The sequence below is a fragment of the Colossoma macropomum genome, unplaced genomic scaffold, assembly GCF_904425465.1.
Source record: "Colossoma macropomum unplaced genomic scaffold, Colossoma_macropomum, whole genome shotgun sequence".
Lineage (NCBI taxonomy): Eukaryota > Metazoa > Chordata > Actinopteri > Characiformes > Serrasalmidae > Colossoma > Colossoma macropomum.
In genome coordinates this window covers 4,383,889-4,399,345 of record NW_023494797.1, presented here as the reverse complement: position 1 = coordinate 4,399,345, position 15,457 = coordinate 4,383,889, and the positions used below count along the sequence as shown (strand labels likewise).

Here is a 15,457-nt window from a genome sequence, read left to right as displayed (position 1 = left end):
GCGCCATGTTTGTCTTGCCTGTGTAAAACTATTGGACGTTATTTAAAACTACTGTCTTGGACCTTTTGTTAAGTTGCATTTTGAGTGTCACTTCATTTCTGCCGTTAAAATTAACAAAATGAAAGAGGTGTAACTGAGACCCCCCCCCAACCGACACCAACACCATCAAGACAGAGGACACATTTGGAACTGCCACTTAATTCAGGAAAATCAAACCCTCCTGATGTTCTCATTGCTTGGGAAAACATCATTTGTCTTCCACAGACATGCTCTACTGGCTCTTTTTATATATTGTAGATATTGTAAATGCACCAAGACATCATCTTTCATCTTGCCACAGTAAACACATGGTTTTCCAGCTCTCATTTGAAGCTCTTCAGGACTATATATATTTTTCCTTATAATGGAAAAACATTTTTTTTTTTTATGTAAACATTGTTACAGTTTTAGTTTTAGCCCCCCAGTCCATACATGGAAGCTAAACTCCAAAAACATCCCGTTTTGAATGAATTGTTTTTCTGATGTCACAAAGAAATGCATTTACTTATATTCGCCTTTTCAGCCTATAGCAGTTTAGTCCTTTCATGCTGAAGTTATAAGGAGTGTTTCAGCCTGGACTGATTTTTGAATGAGCGATAATAAATGGAAGCCAATCAGGACAGAGGTCATTTGCATATATCAAGAACATGCAGTGACAAATACAGGCTGTGTAATTCTAAGGGATAAAGAAAGATTGGGAAATCGTTGTGAAAAAATTAATTGACTGTTTTTGGTACTACATGACCTCACACAAAGTTCATGGGTGGACCTGAGGCAAGAACAAATAAATAAACAAAAACAAGAAAAATGTAGGAAGTGGGCTCTGTAATGAGTGGGATGGTGAAGACAAAATGATTCATATCATTTTGGGCCAGTGTACGTTGGTATGTAGATAAGCCACACACCTGCATGTGAGTCTGACTATGTTTCAAACAAAAACAGTGCCAGCATTTTTTTGGCATTACTAAAAAGAAACTCCTTTGCCATGTTTTTGAGATATTACTGAATACAGGTTTACTCAGTTCTCCAAAGGGAAAGGGGTCTATTTGATTTTTTTGAGAAACATTGTCATGAAAGTGGCATAAGTGTGAATATCTTTTCAGATTTTCAGAACAAGTGCAGAACAGCAAACACAATACAGCCACAATCTGTAGTTACTAATGCTGTGCTATAACTGATTAGTACAAAAACTGATGGACTTTAATATGACATCGCTTTCTGATAAAGTATTTATTATTAAGCTTAGGCTCACAAATTTGAAATTTGAAAAATAAAAAAAAATAAAAAAAAAATTTAGATTGGACCTCTAAATGTGCTGAGAACATTGAGATCAATGTGGCCCTGTTTAGCAGGCCAAAAAGCTGCACGTGCCTAAACTTCAGTTAACACAAACCTGTATGTCAGTGAATTATTATTTGACTAGCAAATATACTTGCAGATACATCAAAAACATTAAAACCGTGTGGAGAAATGAAGGGAATTCAGAGATCTACAGTTCTCCAGGAAAGCATGTTTTCATCAGATTTTTTTAACTGATATAGTGCTTGATTTACAATGCTTTAGAGTTTTGAAGTAATGTTCACAGGTTGACAGTCTAAAACCATAATCAAGAAAAGTATAATTTAATAAAATAATGACTAATCTAGAAGTAAAAGCAGTGTTTTAAAAATATCAAGTCCAAAACTTTACTGTAGGACTGCAGTGAAACTTCTTAACATCTGCTAGCGTAGGAACTGAAGTTGCTCATTTTGGATCCTTTTGCTGTAAAATAAAATGCTAAAGCTCAAAAGCAGAAGATGTGAGCACCAGCAAATCAGTCCAGGAGCTGAACCAACTGAATTGGGTGAAATTAAACCTAACAAATGAAAAAGAGACTAAATATGCTTATGACTAAACAGGGTTGGGATGTAACAGAATACAGGCATTGGGAACATATTCAGAATACAGAAATGAAGTATCTGTACTCGGTCCAAAAGACAGTATTCAGAATAGTTTTTTACATTTTTAGGAGAGGTCTTTTAGAATACTTACCCACTACATTTAAAAAATATATATATACCATCTTTAAAAAAAACCCAAAAAAAAACACAATGTTTATTAACTACCTTAAACATCAGTCCACAGCATGTAAAGATTTACTCTAAAGAAGAACTCAAAAAACAGCTTCTTTACAAACACTGAAGTTCCTGCTAAAGCCTGAGTAGACTGATAAACCAGTATGACGATTAGTTATGAATCTCAGTCTTACTGAGCTCTGCTAAAGCCTGAGTAGACTGATACACCAATGTGATGATCAGTTATTAATCTCAGTGGTTCTGAGCTCTGCTAGAGCCTGAGTGGACTGATAAACCAATGTAATGATCAGGTATTAACTCCTGCATTTGTCTTGTGGCAAATTACATACTTTAACTGAAAATCACTTCATAGTCAAATTTCCAAGATTTTGTTATTGGGATATGGTGAGATTTTTGCATATTTTGTGAGATGGTAGTGGGACTGAAGCAGGTGATGAGAGCCAAAGTAATGTTGAGAATGTTGTACTGTAGTGTTATGAAGTTCATTTCTCATGAAACATTAACAGAAGAATTCCACAACGAAAACTACCATCCAGTAACAGCAAGAAACAGCGTGAGTCAAATAAAAACCTACGACTAAAACACGAGTAAAAATTTGATTCCTTTTTGCGCAAATATCATTGAGTAGAAAGAAAAGTTGTTCAATTGATGGAACAATACAAATCCATCTCTACAGCGCGTAAACAGGACTGTTAGTCTGTTTCTTCACAGAATATCAGCTCAGCTGAACACAGTTAACAGGTCATTCGCTCATTACATCTGACAAATGTCAATATAACAATCATATACATCTTCAAATGTATCAGGACAATATAATTTGATATATTACACAAAATATACGTGTATAAACGCCTCCAGTCTGCTGTAGTAAGACTACACAGGGTTGAGAGTTTGTTCTGACGTGAACGCGCCTCCAGCGTACGGGGTCGAGCGCGCGCGCGGATGCTGCACGGTCACATTCAGTTCAGCGCAGTTCAGCTGCCTGTTGGTTTGCGCGCGCTGAGCTCGTCGAGCGGAACTGTGAGTGTGTGAAGAGGAGCTAGTGTGAGAGCAGGAGGTGGAAAAAAAACATGTTTCTGTGAGGAACCGAACCGGACTGGAAGAGTTTGAGTGAAGGAGAGACTGAAGAAATGTGAAGAAGAAGAAGGAGCTGTTTTACTCACTCCGTCTACGGCTCGAGCCTTCAGGTGAGCTCACTCACTCACTCATACGAAGCTGCAGTTCAGCCGCCAGCTTCTTCTAATTTTCCCGTTCAGAGTGTAACTGCTGCACCGTTTAAGGTGGAACGGGAACATTAGAACCACGAGCTTCCGAATAAACTGCTGATTTCAGCCTCGACTCGCTCACATTCTCAGACTATCACAGAGAGAGAGAGAGAGAATGTAGTCCGAGTTTGGAGCCGGTCGAGTTAAAGTAGGTTAATTTTCCTACGTTTGTTAGAAAAGGTTTTTGTTAGTTTTTAGCGAACACTACAGCTTCCTCACCACAACAGTGATGAAACCGAGCGGTTCCCTTTTTTCCCCTGCCTACTTCTTCAGCCTAAACTTGGCCAACTGTCCTCTTCAGTCGAAGCAGCGGCGTAACATGATTAAAGGGCCCATATCATACATGTTTTTGCACTCTCCCCACTCTTGACGTCCACTTATAACGTTCGTGAATATTTATGATGACATTAAATATTTATAATGACATTTTCCAGTCTGTCTCTGTCTTTTAGAATTAAACCGACTGTTTTTGTTAGAGTTCCATGAAGAGTAATATATGCAAATGACTGGCCGATGATTGGCTGCTCTGTATTGTGCCACATTTAAAAAGTCCGAGTCCGAGCTCAAACACTCTTCACACCTGCAGCATGACTAGGTGTAACTGAACTGCTGTGGGCTGAAGAGGTGGATATTTGTAAATTTATGTTGGTTTTTGTGATGGGCTGGGGTTGCAGCTTGGTTTTTTATATGTGGACTGGGTAGTGAACAGTACATTTGAAACAATTTTTACACACCACATTTAATAAACACTTAATAAATGAATAAAAAATAAGTGACGGAAGTTCAGTTTTCTATGAACCTGGTCAACTGTGGTCAGTTAAGAGTTTTTTTTTTTTTAACACAGACTAAAATGTTAAATGTCAGAAGTGATTGGTAGAATCACTTTTTTTCATTTGCTAATAGCTATGACTGTCTTATCTTGTTACCTGCTGACATGTTGTTCATCAGGGGTGTAACGATACCCGTTTTGATGTTAGATAAGATTTTAGATTTAGAGAATCGATTTGATTTTTGATGTTCTGATATTTTTATGCATTGAAATATGTCTCTACACACATGTTTATCTTAAAACAAAAGATGGCAAAATAGTGATTTATAGAACTGCTACTCAGCCGTAAACAGTGTAAGAGTATATAGGATGCACTATGCATGCAGGTTATGGGAAAAACATATGATACTTCAAAATATTTTCACAATTAACAATATTCATTACAATATTTTGTTTTACTGAGGTTTTATAAGTTGGAACAGACAATAAAAAAGTAGTGTTGCTATCAAAAACCATACAGTTATTTTCATTTAATGATTCACATTCTGCTTTGCACTGAATTCAGTTAAACAAGAGTAATTCTGCTCTCTGTCTAATAAAACGTGCACTTGTACAGGACTTTAAGCAATGACTATTCACAATATGCTCAAAAAAGCATATTGTGATGTAATGTGACAATTTATCACAATAACTATAGATATGTAATATTGCCTACGTCTAAAATGCACCCAGATGCTTCATTTTGATCGTTGACAGTGGTCTCTTCTGTAGACGGCAGCTTAGAGACACTCTGAAGAGACTGTGGAGTGCATCAGCAATAAAGGTGTATATGCACTATACTGTTTTAAATCTTTATTTTTTTGATACTGTATTGAAATTATCACACACTTCCTTTAAACCCAGCAATAGAAAAACTTTTAAAATGACAAAAGTTCCTTTCGATGAGTAACTTTTTCTGGCCTACAGCAGGCAGTAAAGGCTTTTACCCGTACAAATAGGTCTCTGCATTTCCATGAGGCACTCTTAGAATCACACTTGTTTGGTTATTCATTAGCTGCATCACTTGGAAAAGCTCTGAGTATTGTAGCAGTTTCTTGTGCGTCACTGAGCCAAGGCAAGCTATGATATCACTGATGTCAATAACTGTGGTCTGTCTTCTGTCTAAACTAATATTTCCCTTGTTAGCTTCAGCACAGGAAATGGGTATTTTAGTGAGAATGCAGGCTAGGGGAAATCTTAGAGCAGGGTTATCTTATCTTCAGCTGTGTGCTCCGAGCAAACTGAGGCTCAAAGATTTCTTCTCAGACACATAACATGAAAGCACGAGGGGCTGGAGAGCCTGTGCACAGCAGACTCTCAACTGGCTTCTCGAACTTTTATATATCCTCAACTGAAGATCTAGGAGTCTTAATCCATTTACTCATCAAATGCGAAAATATATGAACTATTTTGAAAGAATGCAAACGGTAAAAGTGGCTTGACGTGATAGATTGCTGTCTATGTAGGTTAGTGTTCTAGATTTACATTTTATTAGGGATACAAAAAAAATGAAGAAAAGCTAATATCTAATATTGCTTTTCTTCAAGATATTAATCCCAATCCAGAACTATACCCTGGCTGAGTACATATGTCTGTTTTCCATTGCGCAACGTCACACATTGGTATTTGTGAAAGTAGACGTGGTTCTTTGAAGGTTGTGTAGTGGTCGTGAGTACCCATGCAACATTAGCGTGAAGGAGCTAGCTAGAAGTGGTTCAGCAGGAAATATAACTCAAACAATTTTCCACTCACTCCAGATGTAGTTGCTCAGCCAAGACATGTTTGGTATCCAAATTTTGCTCCTTTAGTTTAGCGCTGCAGGTACGAGGCTAACGCTGGTAACAAATACCAGAAGTCAATTGTCACCAAAATCTAAATCTGCATAACTCCTTTCAAACTGCATCCAGCTCTTCGTTAAGGCTGCACAGACTTGTCGATGTGGTTTAGAACAGGGCTGAAACTAATTATCGGCATTATTGATAACATCAATGATGAAAAATTGTTTTGTCATTAATTATTTGTCATGATGACCTTTGTGCTCCCCATTTACATCATCTGACAGATGGAGAAGACTACAGTACAGCGTTGTTCATGAATCAAAAAGTCAAAAAATATTGGAGTGTGTAATTTCAACATCGTCTAAAAAGGTGATTTCCTGTGAAATTGAGCTCACCTTTAACAGCGGCCTTACTGTCATGCGTTAGGAAACAGAGCAAGTGTGGCCAATTCTGGTCCTGGAGAGTTCAGATCGAGCTGACCTTCTCTAATTTGCAGATACCCCTGCAAGCCTTCATAACCTGGATCAGCTGTTAGATTAGGTTTGGAGCTAAACTGTGCAGGGTGGTAGACCTCAAAGAGCAGGAATTGGCACCCCTGATCTATTGAAACACATTTACAGTAGAAAATGCTGCCCACAAGGATACAAATATTATGTCCTAACTTGATCTGTCATGCAAATCCAGCAAGACAAAGTGGAAGATTACTCAGAAACAAAGTGCAAGTTCAGATACAAATTTTGAGGAAGATTGGTTAGCTGTCTTCGTATAACTCCATGCCACTGTGTTCTGATTTTGGATGACTATTGATGCAGTAGTGGGTGTGGAGAAGCTGGAGTGAAAGTGAAATCGTTAGTGGGGTGTCTGTCCTGTGATGAATCCATCAGCTTTGGCAGAACGGGTGAATACATCTTACTGGGACACATGCACCAAAAAAATCTCTAGTGCAATGCATGCAAGTAGAAAACAGGGAGGAAGTCATATGTGACAGTGATATTAATGTAAAGAAATTATATTCATTAATTGTGTGTAATGTCATTAAAACCATGTGAAGAATTGCTTTAGTGCTATTACATTTTAAGGCCAGTTTTCTTCATAACTTTCCAAGATAAGGACTCTCTATAGATGTCTGAAGTTGAACAGAGCATCTTGTTTCATAAAGTGTTTGTTTTTCATTTAGAAGGGAAAGCCTGTTGTCTTTTTGAGGCCTGAAGGGGTCAAAGAGTCTCACCCTCTATATCTGACCTGGCCAAAGCAGAGTAAAAACAAATGCAGCAAGAATGAGTAGGATGAGAGAACATTAGACTACATATTAATTGGACTATTAAATGTTAGTTATAAGAGTAAAGAGACTGCAGTAATATAAGGTAGGCAACATTGCTCTTAGGCTCTTGGAGAGGTGAATTGGCAGATGAATTCACTCATTAACAGATGAGACAGGGAGATAGCTAAGTGATAGATTAATATTGAGTGCTAGTATGGATTGAAAATGAAACCTAAACTCCATGAATGTAGTGTAACTTAATAAAGTAAGTGAGTGGCAACAGTTTTCAGATAGGAGCCAAATCTGCCTGTTTTTTCCTGTACATACGTTCTTGTGCACTGCAGGCATGCACTAAAGTGTGTGCTTGTATGTGGGATTATTTCAAGCCTTTTAATTTGTTTTAGTTTTTTTCCCTTTTTTTGAAGCATCTGCAAAAACCAGCATGCAGACATCTAGACACAGCACATAGGAATTCATGAGCAGGCGAACTTGGTGTGTAGTTTTATTACGACAGTGAGTTGATTGATTTCACAGTGTTATGGGTCCGGACAGAGAGCCATCTATTTCTGAAAAGTGCTTCTTTCTGCGGATCTGTGAGCAGATTTGATCTACGCAGGGCTTAGTTATACGTAGGGAAGGCTGTTCCTGGATCAGTGTAACGTGCAGCTTCAAAGGACACCCATATGAAGTAGACTCAACATGTTTACTTTTAAACTTTGCTACTGGCAAAAATGAAGTACAAACTCTACAGGTGCTTCCGTGTAGCTTACAGAAGGACTCTGTTAATTTAGATTTTTTTTGTTAAAAAAGCAGAGAAAATTCCGGAAATTCGGCTCCAGCAGAACCAGGTGTGAAAACAGCCGAACTTCATCATAAGGCTACATTGTGTGGACATAGCTGTGTGTTTGCTGAAGCCTTTGAAGAAGGACGAATCTATTATTATGCAGCAAATCTGCTGACGCACTCTTCTACCTCAGCCAAATTCACCTCACTGTACACACACGCCCTGGTTGCCTGTCCCTTAACCAGCTCAGGATTGCTGAAGTCCTTATCTCTTAAAAGGCTCATATTTTTTTTGGATTATATATTTTCCCTTGAGGTCCACATGTGATGTCTGTATGGTTGAATATACCAGAAACAGTCCCCCTTACATACACACACACACACACAAATGGAATGAATTTTATTTTGAGGGAGTAACTTCCTGCTATCACTGCTGCCTTCAGTCTCTCACACCTGTCCCGCTGTTTGGGTTTAGATGTTCTGTGTGAGAAGCCACTGTTATGGACGCTCTGCTTTGGTCTGCTTGACTTTCTCACGCTTGTGTGACAGGGCATTCTGCTTGTGTGGAGATTTCACCTTAGACAGGGCAAAAACATGGAGTCATAGGGTGCTTTCACACCTACCTTCTTTGGTCTGGATCTTCAAACTTTTCAGTTTGGTCTTAACCAAAAGAGCAGGAGTGAAAGTTGCCATGGTTCGGACCGAAGGACTGAAATTTGGTCCGACCAAAAGAGGTGGTCTTGGTCCAGATCAAACTGAACCATGATTTGGTTTTTTGCGGTGTGATAACACTTTTTCTGGATGGTTCGGACTTTCAGACCAATTGCATAAAGTTGGGACAGACTGTCGTCACCCATGTCTTTCTTTGCTCAATGGAGTAAGTAGTGCTTAGAGATGATTGTGACTGGCTGTGAGGTGTGTCAATCATTATTTGGCAAATGGTGGATTGGCCTAAATCTTGAAAGTCTTTATGATACAAGTTCTGACAATACCTGTGATATACTCAGAAAGGTATATTGTGATGCAGTTGATCATGGAAATAATATCATTAAAATATAATCATAAAACCTATTAAAATATTTTTACTCACCCCTAACATATAGAACACAGGTTACAGGTTATAACTGAGGGTTTTGAAGATGATGAAACTGCATGATGTCTGTTTTTTCTAAGACAGTCTGTAATAACAGGCTGACGCATGTTACCACCTAGTTTCATAATCCAACTCTGCTGTACCTTGCTATTCCATGTGACTGATACCGCATCATGTGGTGTGTGTGTGTGTGTGTGTGTGTGTGTGTGTGTGTGTGAGAAACCTTAGAGGTCACTCTAGGGATAAATTAGAGTCTCCTGAAGTTGAAATCTTAAGCTCAGGACCATAACCATGCAATGTGAAAAACCTCCATAAAACTACACTACATTGTGGCTTCCCACGGTTGATTGCTTTACCTTGTATGGTAATGGTAATGCAATGCTTTAACAGAACGAGTAACATCTTGACCCCTTTCTTATGATGCAGGCTAGAAATCCCTAGTATTCACAGAGCACTACTCATTTTTGCTTTTTTTTATCTTCAGATGAAAATATGACTGAATAGGTGGGGATGGAGGTGACCGATTTTCAACCAGCACTCTTACTCTGAGACATTTTGTGTCTATGAGCCCATTTCTATAACACAAACCTGTTTGTATTTTTTGATAGATCTTGTTTGCAACATCAGATTTGTTTTGCATCAAGTGCACGATTGCAGTATTGCCTCCTACTTTGAGCTGTGCCTTCACAAGGGCTTGGATTGGTTTAGAAATTTCATACTTGGTTTGTTTACACCCTATTAAGTGTACATTCCCACCCATTTTTAGCCCAAAATTTCTTATGATTGTCCACAGATGTTCTCGTTATGAGATCACATCTGTCTGTAGAAGACTATGTTCCAAAAATGAAACATTATATACATTGTGTGTGTGTGTGTGTGTGTGTGTGTGTGTGTGTGTGTGTGTGTGTGTGTATTTTGATACTTATAAGGTGTTGTTTGTACATCATTAGGATGCTTGCCTCATTAAAGTCTGTTGGGATTTTTTGATACTTCAAGCCCAGTGACTGTCAGAGATGGACATCTACATAAACGCGTGCCAGCATGTTCTGCATGTGTATAAAAAAACTATGCCCAAAACATTCCGTCATAGTTTGGTCCACCCTCACGGTCTACTTTCAGCAGAGTTTTGAACAGTGGCTACTTACGTACATGTTTGCACATTTTGGAAAAATTTTGTAAGCTTTCAGCTGCAAGGTTTTTTGTCAACAGCACTTACCATTAAATCCACACAGTGTTATGCACTGATGACTCAACACTAGGGTTGAAGGATTAATTGTTGTTATATCGAAATCGCAATATGAAAGAGAACAAATGCTGCAACTTTAATTAAATCTCACATTATTCATCATTGTCTTAAGTTTTACGTTGAGAAATTTAACCTAATAACACAGATTGTGAACTGGCTATTTGACACATTATGTTCAATGTCTGCAAAAAGAGTGTACTGGTGGTTCTGGTGAAAAACCAAGGCCTGGAGCTTTATATAGACATGAATTGCATTTAAATTCACAATGGCAATATTGGTCACAACAATTACAATTAGATATTTTCATTTGATTGTTCAGCCCTACTCAACACTTACATATGAATCAGAACAGGGTTTTATTAACATTATGCAACGCATCTTTTTATACAATGTTTAAACTGAGGCATTGAACCACCTTCTCCTGTATGTTAGACATTTATTAGAGTTAAAAATAAAGGGATTTATGTTTGAACATTATTTTAAAGTTTAAGAATAAAATTGGTGCATAGGACAATGCAGTTTGTTTTACTTTATTTAAAATGTCATTTTGTTACGATGCTATTTTGTTTAGGTCAATACAAAGTGCAGAGTGTGGTGTCTTTTGTTGCAATTCAGTTAAAATTAAGTATAGTTTGAGGTTTTTACATTTACAAGTGACATTTTTGCAGCTATTGGTGCTTGAGGGTTAAAATCATTCCCTTGCTGCTTTTATGATTTTGCTAACAATTTGTCAGTAGTGAAGACCTTTCCTCTAAAATGAAAACAACGCAAATGTGTTTTTGATTTACCATCATGCCGGCCTTATTGTATAGCCAACTAACATAAAAACAAAGTATGCAGTAATAAAATTACTGGGAGTAGTGCCATTATTGCCTTTCATAGATTTAGTCAGATTGCTTGCTCTTTATTATTTTGGGTCTCGGGGCATTTGTTGCTTGAGTGACTTTTTCTGCTGTTTCCCACGCCTTTACCTGCTTTTCCCCCATGACAAAGAGAGAAAGACTGAGTTTCTATGCAGTGTGTGTCCTGTGAAGGTTGTTGTGCTCTTAAAATGCCACCCATGCAGCAACAGCATTATGCTTAGTGAGAGAGGGGACGAATGTGTTGAGTTATTAGACAGTTGATTAAGTGCAGCTTGATTGCTGCTAGAACAAAAGAACTCCATCTGCCAATTGAAAGGTTGGTTTTGCCGCCTCCCTCAGCAGCTCAGCCTTTGTAGTTGCAGCCGCCTTGCACTCTGCTCCCTATTGTTAGATGTGCCAGGCTATTTTAGATGTGTGGCTTGGCCTGCCCTGTCGTCATATTTAAAGTCTGGGTGTTGCGCAACCGAGCAATTTGCCGTTCTGAAGAGTTCTAGCTCTTGAAGTTCTAGAATGCAGTGCAAAGTGAAAGCACTGCTTCTAAAACATTCAGCTCAGGAATTTGTTGGAATGACCGAATCAAATCAAGAATCGAATTCAATTTTTTCACCTTACTTGTTTTGTACATTAATAGTTTCTTGTTGCATGAAACAACTTGGGATAATTCATTATGCCACCAAACTGCAACTTGATAAACATTTTGCAACAGCCAGACAGCATAAGTAGTTATGTAATTGGTTAACATTGCTTAATTGCCTGATTGTAGTTATTTGAGCTGACCACAGTTATTTCAGCTGTTGTTAACTTTCACAGTCATATCTTTATATGACAAACAGAATGTGAATTGGGTGCTTTTTTATTGGATGCTGTTTTATCAGTTGGGTTGCAGCAAATAAATGTAAATAAAGAAAACGAAATAAAAGAAATAATTAAAACAACAAAAGTTGTGACTTCTGACATGATGCTATAAGACATTTAGAGAACAGACTTGAGTAATTTTTGTTTATTTGAGTTTAAGCTGTATCTATTGTCAGTTGGGAGCTACTGTACGATTTTCACAGTTGAAGGAATCTTTTGTCTACTCCTCTGAGTTCTTTCAAATTATAATGCTTTCTCTTCTGCTTGAATATATTTGTGAGGAATCTGTTTTTTCCGTTCTGCGTTCCGTTTGTCATTTACATTTAGTTTCTCTTTCATTTGTTAAGTATATCTTAATTCTGTTCTGTTGGTCATGTGTCTCACTTTGCAGCTTTAGCATTTTATTTTCAATGAAGGATCCCAAAAAGTTCAGTTCCAATACTAATAGATGCACCAAGAAATTCCTCTGCTTTTCTACGTGGAAATCAGTACTTGGAGATTTTGTGACCTCATGCTTTTTTTTTTTTTTTAAAACTCTCCCTCAACTAGTGTTTGTTTGTTTTTTACTACTGCTTAAGTCAGTATTGCGTTAAGTATCAGTGCTTATACGTGAAGATGGCTTTAGGCTCCTCTCCTCCTGTCTGATCGTGTAGTTGTCAGCTCTTCAAGCTTTTGTGTGATAAATGGAGAAGAAAATTGAGTCTTTGTTCATCCGTTCAGTATTATGAGGACCAAGTGTGCATGCATGTGTGGGTGTGTGTGTATGAGCTACACATAGCACTTTGTTGAAGACCACCCTTACCTTCCTTTGAATGCCTTTCTGTATTGTTTAACATAAAGACAGGAAACAACCCCTTTTTAAAAGGAGTCGCAAGGAGACACTAGAGTAAAGTGGGACTTCCTACAGTATCTGTATTCTGGAAGCCATTTGTTTTAATGTCTTAATCTCAGTCCAGAAAGCTAAATAACTAGGCTTGTGCCGATGTGCAGTGTCACAATAATTACTTAACCTTTTATCACACTGAATGTACATACAAGTAGTGTTCTCTGTCATTTTTTGATAACAATAATTTTGGGTGGTTATGCATTTTGGAGATTTCTGCCTTTGAAAAGATAACTTCTTTGAAGGCACTTTAGGTAATGGCAGACTCTTGGTACTCTAGTTAATACATAAGAATATGAAAGTATAACATTGCACCTTTCACCATGAGCTATGAAGGTGCTCAGATCAATAATACACTAAAACAGCAGTAAAAACTAGAGCTGGGCAATAATTGTTTTTATCTTAATAAATCACGTCACAATATGACAATGTGTTTTTTTCTGAGCATATCATGGATATTGCCAGTACTAAAAAAACACTTCACAACTGCATGTTTGAAAAAGAGCATAATTAGTTCATAACTGGATGTATCATGGGATAGTGTAGTATAGTGTAATGTTGAATATAAATGATTGTTGATAGTATTTTTCAAATATGACACTACGTTGTTTGTTCCAATTTATTGTATGTCAGAAAAAAATAAATATCATATATTGTGAAAAGTATTTTAAAATATTTAAGATGGCATTTTTGCTGTATCTCCCACCTCTGGTAACATTGTAGTAGGAGCTTGTGAAACCAGAGATGTGTCATATACAAATCACAGATTTGTTAGATATCTAAAATGCAGTGAAGATATTTTGTGTGTGCGTGTGTGTGCGTGCGTGTGCGTGTGCCTGTGCGTGCGTGTGCGTGTGTGTGTGTGTGTGTGTGTGCGTATTGATTGCATGTTGAATATCGCAGTATGTATCACAGTTTATATGAACATTGAGCTTATTACTGAATGATTGTTATTGTTGATTGTTATGTAAAGACTCATACATTGAGTAATTAATCAGGAATCCATAACCGACCTATTGAACTATACCCAAAAGCCTCAGAGATGCTGTAGCGTCCTCAGAGTAATGCAGATCTGCTGTGTGGACCGGCCAGAGCTGCTCTCTGGTTGTATGTCATCTCTTAATTGGGTCGTCTGCATCGTTTGTTTTGCAGACAGACAGATTATCGATCCAGATCTGAATAAGGTTTGCCTGAGCTCTCATTATATTACATGCCATTATCAGTGGTGTAATATTTCATAGGCTGTTTTATCAGGAAGCTACTGTTATCAATGAAAGGAAAAATCCCAAATTAATAAACATGACATCAAAGCCTGGATTCGTCAGTGTTGACATATCAATATCTGTCCTCATGCAGCTGTCTTTTCCAGCCTGGTGTTATTAGACATACCCCCCTGACACACACACACACTGTAATTATGATTATGGGCTGTAATGCCTCTCTCACGTGATTCACTTCTGCAGTCTGTGCGTTTCAGATTTATTATCACCAGCACCGTTAGCTTTCACCACATTTAATAATCTGTAATGCCGGCAAGAGTGATGACAGTTTTCTCACCATGGACAAAGTTCTCTTTTGTGAAGGACACTACAGCATAGAAAAGCTCCATCAAGAGCAGAGATAAGAATTTGGCAAATTCTTTTGACCAATAATGGACCTTCATCAGTTGGCGATCATTGTTCACCAATAAGCCTAAAATTCAGAATGCTACCCATTGATATTACTCAATAATACATGAGAGGGAGTGCTGTACCTTGAGGTATTGGCACTACTGTGCTGTGGTTTTAAAGCACAACCTTGTATGTTATGCTATTACACACCACTGATTATACCAATTATCCATTTTTGTTATTAGATTTTGGGGCAATTATGACACAAACAAATTACTCAGAAAGTTTATATACATTTTTTGAAGAAAAATGGCTCAGATTTAGTGCTGGTGCAAGACATCTGAATGAAGTATCACCATGCAAAAACTTTAGGATGTCAACACTGGAACCGTCAGTCCTGTTCATCAATACAAAACAAACAAAAAAAAGAACTTACCTACTAATAGTTGAGAGACCTAGCTACACACTTTACATGTGTGTAAAAGCAGTATCAGAAGCTCAGCACAGATTAAGAACATAATACTACTTACTGAAAAGTATATACCACAATGCAGTTATAAAATTAGAGAAATGTTCATATTGCTCACCTTTCTCTACCTCATGGATTAGTTTCTCCTTATCCGTGTTGGCTAATTTAACTGTGTTTTGGCTAAAGGCATCTGGCTTAACAGCAGTGTTGAAGGTGGAACATCATACATTCATTTTTAACAGGTGGCCGTTAAATCTTCAGGTTTTTTGGGTCGCTTGCTGTCGTTATAGTTCTTTTTATTTATTTATTTATATATTTATTTATTTATTTATTTATTTATTTTTTGACATGCTTGTTACTTGTAATAAAGTTGTGACTGGTACTTTATTTTAATGGCTGATAGTTGTTGCTAGGTTACAAGCGAATATG

General features: G+C 37.5%; 1 protein-coding gene across 3 annotated transcripts in view; it reads left to right on the top strand.

Annotated features, from left to right (window-relative positions):
- The first annotated feature begins 3,078 nt into the window (after positions 1 to 3,078).
- adcy7 (adenylate cyclase 7) overlaps positions 3,079 to 15,457 on the top strand; it is a 99,558-nt gene continuing 87,179 nt past the window's right edge. For all 3 annotated transcript variants that reach the window (XM_036584069.1, XM_036584070.1, XM_036584067.1), the window contains exon 1: positions 3,079 to 3,301. The gene's annotated coding sequence lies outside the window, so the exon portion shown is untranslated. The remainder of the gene's footprint in view (positions 3,302 to 15,457) is intronic.